Source organism: Typopeltis vanoorti, chromosome 18, assembly GCF_054136105.1.
Source record: "Typopeltis vanoorti isolate ZY-2024b chromosome 18, IOZ_Tvanoo_1.0, whole genome shotgun sequence".
Lineage (NCBI taxonomy): Eukaryota > Metazoa > Arthropoda > Arachnida > Uropygi > Thelyphonidae > Typopeltis > Typopeltis vanoorti.
The window spans coordinates 83901876-83918946 of NC_143566.1; the positions used below are offsets into that span (position 1 = coordinate 83901876).

At 37.4% G+C, this 17071-nt stretch overlaps 1 protein-coding gene across 1 annotated transcript in view; it reads right to left on the minus strand.

The window, feature by feature from the left end:
• Window positions 1–17071, minus strand: part of LOC150096869 (sodium-dependent noradrenaline transporter-like) — a 190141-nt gene that overhangs the window by 100392 nt on the left and 72678 nt on the right. The window lies entirely within an intron of this gene.

Here is a 17071-nt window from a genome sequence, read left to right on the forward strand (position 1 = left end):
AATAAAATTAGCTATGTCCTTGACCAGGTTCTTTAATGACTCTTGGCAGTGAGAATAACTCCTAAGGAGCAGAAAGAAGGCAAAATAGTACCACTCCATAACTATGGCTCTAGGACAGAAGTTTCCAGTATATATACTGGAAACCTCTTATTATGATGAGTCTTCGGACTCCTTGGAGGTATCAGGAATAATAATAATAATAATACACTGAAAAAATATATGCAGTATATATATATTTCCAGTATATATATCTCATCTTCCTTTTATCCTCTTTTTACCTTGCGGTGCCGAGGGTTTATTAATCATCGGACCTGAAACCGTTCACAGAATAAGGTGGTCAGCCCTACGCTGGGTATATCCTATATGCATAGTGTTGAGTTCTCAAGGCCACTTTGCCTGCTTTGCGGGATGGAAAACCCCAGGATAAACTGGGGAAAAAACCCTACTGTCCACGCCCAAGACCGGCGAACTTGGCTGTGGCTGAGGAAAATCCTTCAGCTCCTCACGTCACCAATGGTAATCAAACCTAGGACACTCCTTTCCCAGGCATATGGTTGCGAGGCATACAGCCACTAGGCTAACTGCATGGACCATCCAGTATATATATACATATATACTGGAAGATATATCTCTTTTTCTGATAATTATTTCTACTTATTGGTTCCTCCTTATCACTTGCAATGTGCCTTTTGAAATGCAGCTTCTTTTGACCATCACGCCTTAATTATTGAATCTTATCTACCTCTGGAACATACTCCACTAATGCAGTACACAGAATTAAAGTGATATAGAATATAATTATTATGTTATATATATATATATATATATGGCGCCAAAAAAAAACACTACCGAACTTGAATGAATATTCAGAATTCATTTTTACTTGGTTGGAATATTATGAAAAAGCTTTAATGACTGATACTGAGAGAAAAAAAGATGACATGGTATATTTGAAAAGATACTACTAGTTTATTAGTTTCTTTGAATAGATCAACATCTTCAGGTATCACAATCAAAGAAATATATAAAGAATTACAGAGACTTAAAATTGTAATAACAGAACAAGTACAAAAAAAGACAGTAGCATGTTTGTTTTTGTTTGGAACTCAAGCTCGCTTTTTATTTTCAAACACGCTACTGTCTTTTTTGTACTTGTTCTGTTATTACAATTTTACATCTCTGTAATTCTTTATATATTTCTTTGATTGTGACCTGAAGATGTTGATCTATTCAACGAAACTAGTAAACTAGTAGTATCTTTTCAAATATACCATGTCATCTTTTTTTCTCTCGGTATTAGTCATTAAAGCTTTTTCATCATATATATATGTGTGTGTGTGTGTGTCATTAAATTATTTTAATTTGTAACATGCCAGTAAATGTTGGTCGACTGGTAGAGCCTCTGCTACTAATGGCTCACGAGAAAAGTTAAGCAAGTTTGAGCGCAGTTAGTAGTTGGAAGTGAAGAATCATTTGATGCTGTTGGCACACTCTGGTCGTTTGATGAGTCTTTGGACTCCCTGGAGGTGTCACACAATGATAATAATAATAATAATAATAATAATAATAATAATAATAATCTCTCACAGTATTTGGAACTGGTACTGTTAAGCAGCAACTCTCCTAGTATTTAAAATTAATATTAATAAAAATAAAATAAAATAAAATAAAACCTTAAAAAAACTTGAAAGCAAAATAGTGATTTCTCAGACCATTAATGAAATATATTTTTTTTTAAATATGTGGTGACACTGCTTTCATTCCAATTTAGTGTATAGTTAGAGAATTAAGAGATGTATAAATATGGTGAGATGTGTATGGTGGAGTAGAGTAGAGTGCCCTCCCACAATGATGCCTTGAAAGTGTCACGTAATAACAAGAATATTTCGATGAGGTCACTGCTCTTCTAGGTAATACCCATCCATTCATTTGATTCTGTTTGTGACTGCAATCGTCTCAATTGCAGTTGTGTGATTTTTATAGCAGATAAAACTAGTTTTGTAGGTAGTGTTTATAACTGCGGCTTACAATGGTCTTAGAGGCTGTATTATATATATCTGGCTTTTTTTTTTTACTGTCAAAAACAAAAACTGATTCCACACATGCAAATTTACTGTCTCGAATCAAGGAGTCCGAAAAATGTAGAAATCAATAATGTGTTCATAGCTGTATTATTCAGTCTAATGTATTTCTTTAAAAATAAATTATTTTATAGTTCTGATAAAACACCTAGAACAAAAATGTTTTTTCATATAAAAAAATTTTTTTTCGGGGAAATATCTTTTCTTTTAGGATATATAAAAGGACATAAAAGCAATTAATTTTTGTTCAGAACTTTCCAGACCCCCCCCCCCCCCCCGAATATATATAATATATACTGTGTGTGTGTGATCTACGTCAAGCCAATCTGTGATACGATAAATATAGCAAATTAACAAGTAACAGTTATGTGAACAATTATCACGTAATTGGCAATTTAATGGGATTTCAATTTAATTCGGTACACAGATTTCCGCAAATAAGGTCACTAAACAAACACCTTGCGAATCTGTAATGGTACCCTTCATAATGTGCTCTGATACATAAATGCATTCTTTTGCTTTGGAATTACCTCAACTCCAGTATAAAATGATCTTATTCTTTTCAATTTTGACTTATTGCACCCTAATGATACTTATCATTGTATAGTTTGTAGTAAGTAATGCGCTCATAATTTGTGAGGAATTAATGACCTCGTTAGTTCTTTATGTGGTAGTGTAATCTAAGTCCAACTGCTGAAACAAAATATAATAAAACAATTTGTTTCCATGTGTCTGGATGAGGGGTGTTCCAAAAAAGCAAAATAAATTATTCGTAGGTCTGATGATTTCGCTTGGCTTTAAAGGCATCATCGTCAAGGTGAAATTCTATTATCACCATTAAATACAATAAATAAGTTCCTCAGTAGCGCAATTGGAAAAACGACAGTATGTTTCGGCTTTTCATTGGAAAAGATCTAATTGTTTTTGTTTTTTTAAATTAATATTAATATAGGTAAGTTAGCCGACCTCATACGGATTGCAGGATTTTTTTCTTCCGGAAATTCGGGGTTTTAATCTCGCGTACAGGCACGGTCGTCGCCAGATTAGATCGCACCCTGAGGCAAACAATTAAATATCGCCCCTTATGGATTATAAGACAAAAATCTAAAAAAAAAATCTCCAATTGCTATTTTGTTTTTATTAGAAGAGAAACATATGCAAAATGATTACATAATAATAATTAAATGTTTGTTCTACAAGTTGCTAGTAAGTGCTATGATCCTGTGGAAGGCACACAGCAGGGAGCTTCAGGTAACGATCGTCAGGAAGCATGTAAACCGAATATGCATAGTCATATTGTGTCTGGCCAAAGAAAATAGCATTCAAAGAAGGAAACACAGATAAGTAAGCGTCAACAAGGGGAATCGTCAAAAAGATCTGTGATGGACTTAGATCTGAACGTTACAAAGAGTCAAATGGCCAAAAGACTGATAAGGGGTAAGGCAGTCGTTGTCAGAGGTTAAACATCTTGAAATGTTGGTTTCTATCCCACTTGGTGGATTTAAACTGGGTAAATATTCGGAAACAACATTTGACAACTCGGGTGACAGTGTTATGGATGACTGGGTGTCATTGGGGATAAGGAGTCGGACTTGTCAAATGAGTATGGTCATTTAAATCAACATTCAAGCGGCCTTGATCTGGTTGCTGAGGGCCAGCTGTCGGGTGAATGTGTGTTGTCCCTTTCAATTTCTGATTCTGCAGCTAATTTTCACCTACCAATGGAAGTTCTAGGTAGTGATGACAAGGGTCCATTCATCAATTCAGATGAATATGTTCATGCCAGTGTATTGACCCATTCAGTTACTGATCCTACAGTTAATTCTCACCTGCCAATCAAAATCTTGGGTAGTGATGACATCAATCCTTAGTTTTCTGGTTTTGATATGTCATCTGGGTCTACCGTTTCTTCTATGGTCGCTGGGGATGTCAGTCCAGATTGCTTGACAGTTTTATCATCTTGTGTGTCTATGATATCACCTCTAGAATCTGATGTCACTGTGGAAATGAAAGATTGTGCAGTCCATTTCACATCTTCTGGTGTATCAACTGTTTTTCCTGTATTAATTGACTCGTACGGACACCGACGTTTTAGTGTAATATATGATGATACATCTGGTTTGTCTAACGTCCCAAGTGTACGTGATCATCAAAACTTCACAGTTGGGTGCCATCAGTCTCATAGGAGACATTCCTTTTTTATACAGCCATATCCCAGTGTGACTGATGAAGGCATGTGGAATGGGCTGTGTTGTGCAGGTTCTTCTGTGACCAAGGAACTGACATTTTTAAATGACTGTAATATATTTTATAATTTTGATCTGACAAAATTGTATAGTCTATCTTTCAGCATTCCAATATGTTCTAATGTTTTTTTATGGAATAGAAGGTATGGGGGAATTAAGAATGACAGATTATTTAGTAACGGATTAAGTGAGTGTGCATGGAATAAATAGTGCAGAAATACATACTCAGAGATTGCTGAGCGATATACAAAAGAATGTGGGAGAAAATGAGGGACAAAAACAAGCATCAGTGGGGGTAAAGGATGTCAAGTTAAGAAGGAGCAGAAAAGATATTGTGCTGTATGGGGATTCTATAATTAAGGATGTGAAGGATGGTAAAGTAATTAAAGCGTGTTATCCAGGGTCAAAAATTAAGGATATAACTGATGCTGTGAAATTGCAGAAAGATAGAGTGAGTGTGATTATTGCAGTTATAGGGACGAATGACCTAGGTAGCGAAAGACTTTCTGTGAGACGGAATTTGAAGGATTTAATGATAGCAATGAATGCAAAGAGCGTGAGTGGAAAGATCATGAGTGTGCTACCAAGATTTGACAGTGATGAATTAAACAGAAGAGCAATTATAGTAAATGGAATGATGTCAAGATTGTGTAAAAGCTTTTGCAAAGAAATGAAACTGAATATTCATTTTATGAATGTCTGGATGAGTTTGATAGAAGGAAGAAGTATTTTAAGAGGGATGGTTTGCACTTAAATGGATTGGGTGCTTGGCATTTAGAACATTTATTCATAAAGGATAGAGTAAATGGTCAAAAACAGGGAAATGGGATTTGCTAGGGAGGCAGGTGATAGAGTCAGCTGTAAATAGTACTAAGGTGATTAATCGCTGTGAATTTGGGATTAATTGTTCGCAAAATATTATCAGTATAAGAGTTGGCTAATTCACACACACGGAGATTATGGGAGGAAGAGAGTATTGCAGTTTATGTATACTAATGCTCGAATTATTCGGAATAAGTGCAAAGAATTTTTGTCATTACTTAGTACAACTTGGCCAAAAATTATAGGAGTTAGTGAAACTTTAACTAAGAATGATATAGTTATAGGGATTGAATGTAAGTGGTACAGTATTTTCAGGCAAGACAGGGATGACAGAATGGGAGGATGGGTTTTACTAATGATAGACGAAGCATTAAAGCCAAAACATGTAGAAGTGCCTCAATGTGATAGATATGTAGAGGGCAGTTCATTCGAGGCTGTTTGGTGTAAGATAGAGATCAACAAGGTGAAATATATAATCGGTTGTTGCTATAATCCAAGGGGCATAAGAGAGAATGTAGATAGTATGTATTGGCAAATTAGCACGATGAGCGAAGGTCGAGTAATTATTATGGGGGATTTTAACTTTGGGGACATAGACTGGGAGAAGTAATGGTCACAAGGAACAAAGGAAATGGGGTTAATACAGTTGTTAAGAGATAACTATCTGAGACAGCATGTAATGGAAAGGATAAGAGATTCTAGAGTGTTAGATCTGGTCATAACATCGGAGAACATATCAATAAGTAATTTAGTTACACTGTCTCTACTTGGGAAAAGTGATGATGCGGTCTTGACCTGGGAGATTGTAAGATGTGCTGAATATTCTGTTAAGAAGGGGTATATGTGGAATTAGATGGCTGGTGATTATAACAACCTGAGAAGTCAGCTTTCAGCAATGCTATGGCATGAGAATTTGAAAGAGAGATTTGTAGATGATTCGGGGGAGATTCTCAAGGAGTATTTAAAGAAAGCTGTATCAGAGTGTGTTCCCAGAGTCAGAAAGAGAAATCAAGCAGGAGTAAGATGGATGTATAATATTATTAATCAAGAGTTGCAGATAAAGAAAAGGTTGTGGATGAAGTATAAAGAAAAGGTGATGAGCATTCCCATGAGCAGTACAAGGTAAAAGCAAAGAGAGTCACCTGTATGGTAAGGAAAACCAAAGCTAATTATGAGAGGAAGCTAGCTGATGAATCCAAAAGCTCTAAGGAGTTCGTTTGCTATGTGGTAAGTAAAAGAAAGAATAACCATGGAAAGATTATTTTAAAAAGTGTTGATGGTAGAGAAATAACAGAAGCAAATCAAATAGTTGAGTTGCTTAGTGATCATTTTGAAAAAGTATGCCATCTTCGTTGTGATAGTGCAGTGTCAAATGTGTCATTGACTGATGAGAGTCTAGAGATAGACGAAATGAAGGTGCTTAATATATTACAGAACCTTAATGCTAACACTGCAATTGGGTTTAATGGCATATCGGCCCATGTGTTACGAGATGTGCAAGAGAATTAGCGCCTCCTCTAACCAGGCTGTTTAATTTAAGCCTCAGTTCTGGTAAAGTACCAGTAGAGTGGAAAGAGGGAAAAATAATTCCACTGCACAAGGGAGGCTCCAAGACAGAGGTTGCAAATTATAGACTAATCAATATATCTGGAGTGGTGGTTAAGGTGGTGGTGACACCTCCAGGTGGTCCAAAGACTCATCGAGGGAGAGTGTGCCAATAACATCGAACGATTGAACTCCGTCCAACTACTAACCACACTTAAACTTGCTTAACTTTTTGCGTGAGCCATTAGTAGCAGAGGCTCTACCAATCGACCAACCTTGCTGGCATAGTTGCTAGACCAACCAATCTTTCTTGGTCATTGCTGTTGCAAATAATTTTTAGTCAGTTTAAGCTTGGAAAAATTTCTTTCCGCACTTGCTAAGCTGACGGCGCTTACCGTGAGTCAGGCTGTCTCTATGCTACACCCTGTCGACGGTACTGCGTACAGGCAAATCGGCCATTATTATTATTATTATTATTATTATTATTATTATTATTATTATATAAGGTGCCTCCATGGAGTCAAAAGACTCATCGCGGGAGACCCAACATTGACATACTAACCGTTATTCACACAATACCTGTCATACTTCCCCTTAAACTCATTCACAGATGAAGCATTCACAACCACCTCTGGCAACACATTCCATCCATTTACAACTCTCCAAGCAAAAAATCTAGTCCTAACACCCTTGTCAACCATACTCTTACACAATCTCCAGGGATGAACCCCCCCCCCCCTCTCGTTCTCTCCCTTCCTGCACTGGTCTTAAAAAAGTTATCAATATCAATCCTATAAACCAGGAGTATCAAACTCAACTGGACCGCGGGCCATTTGCTATAAAAGTTTATCTCAAGTGGGCCGCAAAAAATTTCTACCTTCACTAATTAGAATCAAAGAGAAGTGAAAGAATGAGTATAAATAAATTGGAAAATTAATAACAAAAATTTTATTTATTCTAAGTTATTGCAAGACATAAAATAATAGTATAATAATTATGACAACTAAAAAATAACGAATATATTTATTATATTTATATTACAGGAATAAATAGGCTAAAAAACGGTATCGCCTACTCCCTATACGGGAACAAAAACGCATTAGCTGAATTCTTTTTTTTTTTTTAATAAAAGGAGTTAGCTGATTTTTTTTATTAATATTTACAATAGATGGCATTTAAACTAAATTAAACCGAAATTAATTTTATTGTTGCTTTGCGTTTGAGTTAGTGGGTGCACTCACACACATCTAACTAACAAATAATAGTTTTTAGTTAGATATTGTGTTTGCCGGTGCATCATATGATTTTGCTCGAGTCTAAACAGCATGGTTAATGTGGAAGGAGACATGTGATTCATTAGTTAGTGCCGTGTTTATCCCAGTTGTCTCTAATTGCACTAAAGAATTATATTACACATGATGAGAAATATATTATACAGACAGCAAATGTCTTCGCACTTTATTCAGTGGTACAATAAAACTACTTGTTTTCCTTGCATCTTGCATGTGGCATTTGGGAAGGGCATGTTGTTTACTGAAGGAAGCGAGTCATCTCCCCAACTTGAAAGTGGTTAAACTTTATTTTCGTGTGCGACGTATATGCACAACTTTATAGATTTATTTTTTTTTTTTCGTAAAGTAAAATCAGGGGTGTGAGTGATAAGCGAGGACGAGTTATATTAGAATAAATATGGTATTTCTGTTTTATTATAAAAAGCAACCATCCTTTTTTCCCCCCATCTTTCCTTGAGGTATCGTGGGCCGCAATAAATTGCTTTGGGGGCCGCTAGTTTGATACCCCTGCTATAAACCCTTTTATTGAGAACACACTCAATTTACAGACAAAAATACTAGTTGTGGTGGTGGGCAGTCGATTACATCGTGTGTAGATGATGATGATGATGGTAGTAGTGGTTCTGTGTAGTTGGTGGATTAAATTGAAGAGTAGGTGCTTCCCTCGATGATTGGACTAACGGAGGTGTCAATTAATAATAATAAACAAATAAATAATCCATTGTCTGGTTCGAGGCTTCTCAAGTGTCCTGTAAAATATAGAATGCTTTTTTTATTTATGAAATTCTGTTTTTAGATTTTTAAGTGTATTTTTACTATATTATTGTGTTTTTGCTTTACTTTTTTTAATTGTATCCAGTACATTTCCTAATATCGTTAGGACATATTGTTAAGTTAAGATAGTTTTTAAAAAAATGACGCCAAAATGATGTCATGCGAAACGATTTCATACTACTAGACTTTGTAAAGGCATTTGACAGAATACCGTATGGAAAACTATTAAATCAGTTGGAGCAAATGGGAATATACGAGACTGGTGAGATGGGGAGGGTGATGGACAGACATCAGAGGGTGGTGTATAGTGGAGTGGAATCAAGGTGAATGAGGGTGACTAGTGGAATGGCTCTGTACTAGGACCACTACTCTAATTTGTACATTAATGATATAGCAGAATATTTGATTTAGTTGTTTTTCAATGATTCAAATCTAGGGAGGAAAATAGTTGATAAAGGTGATGTAGTTATCCTACCGGCTGATTTAAATAAATTTGTAGTGTGAGCAATGGTTGTCAATTCAATGTTGCTAAATGTAAGGTAATGCACTTCTGGATGAAAAGATTACACATTTCATATCATATTGATGGTGGATAGAGATCTGAAATTCAGAGGACATATTGCAAGATTTGGGAAAATAGCTCAGAGGATTATTCGGATGCTGAAGAACAGCATCCGAATTCCACATTGACATATAAATATAGGGAGGTTATTATCTCTTTTTATGGGGCTATGATTTGGCCACATGTTGACTGCTGTGCAGAGATTTGGTCAACTGCATTTCTTGAGGATTGGGATGTGGTTGAGAGGATTCAAAGACGAGTTACCAAGCTGGTAACAGGTCTGTAGAATGTTCTCTATGATGATAGACTGAGGATGTGTGGGTTGCATGGTTTAACTGAGAGGCGGAGAGGGGATATGACAGAAACTTCTTCTTCTCCCTCTTGTGCCTTATCCCATTTATTTGGGGTCGGCCTTTTTACATGATGCGACCTTATGCGCGCGATCCAATCGACTTGTCCCATAGCCTGACGCTCAGGGGAGAGGTATTTTGTCTGTAGAAGTGTGTGTTTAGGAGGACGGTTTGCCTGTTCTGAGGGACGAAAAACCCGAGCTTTCGGTTGGAAAAGTCCTCCGCCTCCGTATGAGACCGGCTAACTCACCTTTACTCGAAAGAGAACACAGATAAGGTTCCTCACGTCCTGGACGGGAATCAAACCCAGGTCTTTCCGACCAAAGGGCTTCGTCTATACCGGCTGAGCTACGGAGGCTCTCGGGGATATGATAGAAAATTGTAAGTTACTAAAGGTATTCCATAAGACTAATACAGAATAAATTTTTCAATACATAGGGAGTAGAGGGAAAACAAGGCGTCACACTTGGAAGTTGCCTGAGATGTAGTCAATAAGGGTGTGCGGACTAGATTCCTAACTTGGAGAGTGGTGAATGAGTGGAATGGATTGTCAGAGGTGATTGTGAGCACCAAAGTGAATAGGTTTAAGAAGATGTATGATAGGTATTGTGTTCATGGATAGGGTGGGTCTTCCCCGAGTCTTTTTAATCCATGCCCATATAACTAATAAATCAAAAAATCATCTAACGCCTTTTATTGCCGTATACGGGGAGTAGGCGAGGCCAATTTAGCCCTATCTAACTTTTGGAGACTGAGTGGGCAGTTCAATCTCCACTGGTACCAATCAGAGATAGATGGCCCAAGGCTATCACTAATTAAGCGGTACGCAGTGAAGAGAGACGGCTCAAATGTGCCGCCATCTCGTGGTCCCTAACCCTAACACAATATATTTAATGTGTGAAATACTGTGGGTTCTACGGTCGATTTTCTTGAGTTTACGGGACGAAAAACCCGAGTTTCCGGGAGGAAAAACCCGCTTGCCCGTGCCAGAGATCGACTAACTCGGGAACCGGTCGAAAAAAGGCTTAGAAAAATTTCCTCTAGTCGCCGACTAGACTCGAAACCAAGTCTTCCTTCGTGCGGCCAAGCGCCGTGGTGTGTAAACGCCACATCCACTGAGCTACACAGGCTCTAATAATAATAATAATATCTGACATAAAGAAGTTCCAAAATTCACCAGCAGGTAGCGCTGTATGACGCACAGAATATCGATGTAATAATTGTTCTGTGTGTGTAAGAGGTAGAAAAGCAACACGAGAATAAATAACACATTTTTATTTACTTCCATTACGCATTCACAGGATGTACTGCACTTCCCGGTATGTTACAAACTGCATACTTTGCATAGTGTGTTCAACTGGAACGCAGCTGGTAGAGACTGATGTTGTTCACGTGCTGAGTTATGCTGTCTGTCTGGTAAGTTATCGGGATGATCCTAATAAACTACATCTCTGAGAAATCTCCGGAACCAGAAGTCACAGGTTACATCAAGTAAACGAAGTAGTCATACTGTGGTAAATGCAGGATGATCACTCTGGCTTCCATGAAATGTTCTCGAAGAATCTCCTATATGGATTGACTGATGTGTGGAGGGACTCCATCCTGCATGAAAATGACTGAATCCATGCACAGGGACTGCTGTAGCTGTGGCACAAGAAACTTATTTATCATATCGCAATACCTCTCGGCAGTAACTGAGCAGGTATCAGGACCTGACTGGCGAATGGCCCAATGATAAAGGAAGCTGCGAACCAGCACCAGACATTAACTTTGGGCGAATACCAAAGAATTTGTTGGAATTGCATGCCAATTTTGCGTAGCCCATACCTGGCAACTGTGGGTATTCAAAGCTCCGTTCAGGTGAAAGTGAACTTTTACTTGAACTTGTTTTGAGCTGGTTGGTTTGGGACTTCTGCCAGGTCTAACTCCCAACAATTCCGTTTCTTCAAAGCGACTAATCATTTGTCGCGGAGAACTTTGAGATATTTGAGATAGACCTTTTTGATATTTGTTCAGACGACGAAATTCGCTGAATGCACCAACAGCATTACAATTGTTTAGATAGTACAGCTTGATGAACAAAGAACGCAAGGTTAGTGCCATCACTGTGAACGGTATTAACAACCGAAATGAAGGGAAAAATTCAGTGTCCATATTTTTAAACCCTCCTGGCAGCTGCCAAGTTGCTCGATATGCAAATTCCATGCTTTTAGTGTTTACAAAGCCCAAGATGGTGAATTTTGGAACTACTTTTTTTTTCCGATATCACTAAAGCATGACGCACGATGTATTCCTGTAAAGTTCCCCACCATTTGGATCACTGCATGACGTGGCCCACAAGGCCTTGAACAGTGGTACTTTAATTTTGATCATCCTTTAGAAAAAACGGGTGTGAATTTTTGAGTGGAGTGAGTTTGATGGTAGAAAAGATTTGTATAAGAAGGATCGCCTGTACTTGAATGCATTTGACATGAGCCGCTTAGAGAAACTGTTTATTGGAAGGAGACCTAATACAGAAAGTCAGGGAAACTAAATCATCTCAGAGGAAAGATGAGAATGTGTATATAAACGCTACTGTAATTTGTAGACATAATAGTGATAGGCAGGGCCGGTCGAGAGTACCTTATGCTGCTAGGCAAAGTAAATTTAAGTGCCCCTATACATTGTCTCTCTATATCTATTTTGTCGTACTCACACACGCATACACCTACACATGTGGATATTTATAAAAATAATATCATTATGATGGTTGTAATTTTTCCTCGAACTATGTAGCAAAATCTGGTGGCCCGAAGTCTTGGTGCCCCTAGGATTGCCTAGGTTCACCTAATGATAAAACCGGCCCTTGTGATAGGAATGTCAATGAGCACGATTATGAATCTGGTGAATGCATGCACTACAGTTTGGGTTCGAGCATTTTGAGTGTGTCTTAGGAATGTAAAGAGAAAGTTACGAAATGTGCCAAGCAGACTGTTGATTTAAGTTTAAGAATAAGCTATAATGTAGCCTATTATATCTATACTTAAATACCTGGAGCATTAGAAACAGAGTAGTTGAGTTTACTGCTTTTCTGAACACGTTGTGACATAAAACTGTTGTCATTAGTGACACTTGGCTGGAATCGAGTGCAAAGGATATAATATCTTTAGGAATGACAGAAGAGATATGAGAGGAGGGGGATAGTACTAATGATATTAGATGATTCGAGTCCAGTGAGGATAGAAACACAGGAAAGCAATAAACAGTAATGTTCCGTTTAGCAATGAGTTTGAAGATATACGAAGTGGACGCTAACGGCGAAATACAGAGTGAAATGTTCCTACAGATCTGGAAGTTCAATTGCTGGGGATGAAAAACTGCATTGTCATATTAACCTGTAATTATCATAGGTGACTTAAATTATCCGAATGTTGATTAGGTAGGAGGGAAAACTCATGAGAATAACGAAGGAAAAGTTATTGGTCTGTTGCGTGACAACTTTCTCAAGAAGAATGTGAAAGAAGCTGCTCAAGAACAAAGAGTGTTGGATTTGATCATAGTATCAGAAAGTGTATCAGTTAGGGATGTGACTATTTTGCCACAAATTGGTCATGCTGTACTGACATGTGAAGTGACCAACCATATGGATGTTGCAATCAGGACAGGTTACATGCTAAACTACAGATCTGGAAATTGTAAAAAAAGTCAGGAGAATAATATCTTTGGTTCCATGGTATCAGTTGTTGAATGGGAAGTATATCAAAATTGCATCGGAAACTTTGAAAATATGCTCAAATGATGCGGTATCTGAATGTGTCCCTAGAATTCGAAGAACAAATAGAATCCGGGTGAAATGAATAAGCAATCTCATTAAACAAGAGATCTCGAAGAAGAAGATGACTTGTAAGGAATATCGTGACAATAACAGCGGAGTTATGAAGCTCAGGCCAAAAAAGTTACGAGTATCACCAAACGTTAAGTTGGAATAATAGAAATTGGCTGCAGAGCTAAAGACAACCCAAAAGAATTTTATCGTTATGCTGCAAGTAAAAGAAAGAATGAATGTGGAAGAATAACTTTACTGACTGCACATAGTATGGCATAGCATAAGAATCAGGCAAAGTAGCAAACAATGAGTGCGCACCTCACCAAGATCGATCAGTAGTATACAGTACTACCATTACATTTGATGAAGAGATAGAGGTGCTTGAGATAGAGGTTCCAGAGCTGTTGCATAACCTGGATAAGAATTTGGCAGTTGGGACAGGTTGGATATTAGCACGTCTACTAATGGAATTTTCAGCCGAATTATCTAAGCTCTTGACATGTTTGCATAATTTGAGTCTTAGCTAAGGAATGAAGAAATGGAAAGAATATATGATAATCCCATGGCACAACAGTGCCATAAAGATTGCTATGTCCAACTATCGACCGATCAGTATCTCTGGAGTAATTGTAAAGATTTTAGAGAGTCGATAAGAACTTGCATACAGAAATGGGCACAGACAAGCTATATTCTGCTAGGAACAGCATGGATTTACTAAAGGAAGGTAATGTTTTAGCAATTTGCTGATATTTATAATCATGTTATTGCAGAATTGAATAAAGGGAATGGATATACTATCATACTGTTGGACTCTGCTAAAGCATTTCATAGGATGCATATAAAAGACTGTTACCTAAACTAGAGAATATGGAAATGGAATATAAAGTATTAGCTTGGATAAGTGGGTAGCTGACGGACAGGTGTCAGAAAGGAATATATTGGAGATGTGCTCCAGAGATCTGTCCTTGGACAATTGTTGCTTAATGTACACATTAATGATATTGGAAAGGGGTTAACAGGAGATCTTCAGTTGTTTGCAGATGATGCAAAGATAAACAGGGCAATGAGATGCTACTGATATACAGCATGTAAAGAATGATTTGAATAGGTTAGACAAAATGTGACCAAAGAATAATGATCGTCAATTCAGTGTTAGTAAATATAAAGTTATGAATTTTGGTTTGATGTGATAACAGCTCATGTTGCACCAAGAAGTCGTGTAGCCAATTGTAGGATATATGTATATATATATTGGACTTCAGGGTCGTTTCGTTTATTGCTTCTCGTATCAAGTAACTATTTAATTACCCATTTCCGCCCACCCCAATCATTGCTTCTCGTATCAAGTAACTATTTAATTACCCATTTCCGTCCACCCCAATAAGGCAATGTTTTCCGAGATACTCTTACAAGCATTTCCAGCTCCCACTGTTATTCGTAATCACACTTGGCCATTATTACATACACTTGAACAATGATACTGTCTCTTGGAGAAAAATTGCTTGTCGCCAGTTGACGTGTCTATTTAAAAATGTACAAAGCCTTTGCTATGGTCATGTCGCAGTAGTACATGTGAAATATGAGTCAACAGGTGGCAAATGTTACAAACTGCATGGAAAGCAACCGTTTACATCTAACAGGAAAGAAAAACATCCATTTCACTTGTAAAGATTGAATTCATGTGTACTCTAGCAACAATGGCCAGCAGGATGTAGGCGCAGTGTCTGTTAATGCTATAACTGTGCCGCTTTTAATCTTGCAGGAGAACACTGAGCAGTAAAAATTAAATGCCATCGATTATTTTTCTAAAATCTAAAAATGAAACAGTCGTTACATGTACTTGTTATGCTCATGGACAAATGATTATTTGACCTTCTATTTGTTGTTGGCAACAAAATCATTTGCTGTTCGCTCATTAGCGGTGATGTTTGCATTGCATTCGTATTCCTCAGTATTGTTTTCATTTAATCCATGGCCACGAAAAGTACCAGTTTAAACTAATTTTGTTGGTTACTTTTGAGTAAGACAGGTTAGGTAAATTAAGATAGGTAGCTTTGATTAGGTTAATACGTGCGTTGCCATATTTCTAGAATCTGTTTACACTCAAGTAACATGGAAAACTGCTTGCTACAAGTATCTATTTTTGTTTTGTTTTATAAAATGCAGGGATTCCTCGTTATGTCTCCCATTGTTCAGCTATTGAACAATAAATCTGGCGCGCGGGAGTGGGCAAATCAAGAAGTGGGTGTTACGATTAATACAACTGGGCATTTACTGAAAAATAAAAAAAAAAAACGTTTTCTTCAAAGAAGAAACGTTCTTAGTAAAAATTAGCATATGGTCATTTCCTTTTATATCAACCCACAACACTAGAGGCTGCAATTTTACACAACAGTGCCATGTAGTTAAGAAGAAAGAAGTAACCTGCAGATGTGTCTTTTGAATAAGTGATTATATCCGGGGAAAAAAGAGGAGAAAACCGTTCCAAATCAAAGATACAGGCGGAATGAAAAAAAAGGATGGTGGGAAGTTGGTTAGAAATGATTGAATCAGGATGGTGGCCGGCAGTTGCTCGTGTATTTACTGTCTTATGAGAAAGTGCAGAAATGGTGACAGGCAGTGAAGCAGAACAGTTCTCATGAAAAATTGTAAAGACATATGGTAAAATATACGTGAGAAAGTGACTGGAGACATGCAGAATTAAGAAACGCACAAAAATTAATTGTCACTGAAACGAAACTATTTTATTATCAAGGGATACTTTTTCATGGGCTGCGAACAAGTTTTTAATACTATGCTTCAAAAAAGTTAGTGGTAAATGTACTCGTTTACTTACCCTTTTAGGGAATAAAAGGCGTTAGCGCATAAAGGATTGCTATATTTCAAACGAAAGTTATTTGTAAATGCTGTAAATCTCGTTATTTGATCAACAGTCTCCAGTCACTTTCTCACTGGAGTTATATGCACAGGATGCTGCACAGTGATATCGTGCGCATTTTGTTGGTTACTGTAAACAACAAATATTGTTATTATGCTTACACGGACACCTCCATAGTGTCCGAAGACTCATCGCGGTAGACCCAAAGTATTCACACAATATCTATCGTACCTTGCCTTGAACTCATTGACAGACGAAGCACTCACAACTGACTGCCATGTAGTTAAGAAGAAAGAAGTAACCTGTAGATGTGTCTTTTGAATATCCGGGAAAAAAAGAGGAGAAAACCGTTCCAAACCAATTCCACTCATATAACTTAATCCTATAAAACCTTTTAATAACGTAAATATTTGTATCCTATATTCTGTTCTCCGCCTATCAACAACTTTTGCAACCCACAAACTCTCAGTTTATCATCACAATAAGAATTCCACGGACCACTAACAATCTTGTTCGCTCACCTGTGGATTCTGGCCACCACCACCACCTCCTGATGGTGTGTTCTTCAATTAGTTTCAATGACAAAGCAATCCTATGAGCCACCTTGAACACATTAGCAATATGCCCTCCGAGCTATCTTACTATCCACCAAAACCCCAAGTCCCTTGTTTCATCAATTTCCCAGAATACACTTCCACCAATGTGGTATACAGCTT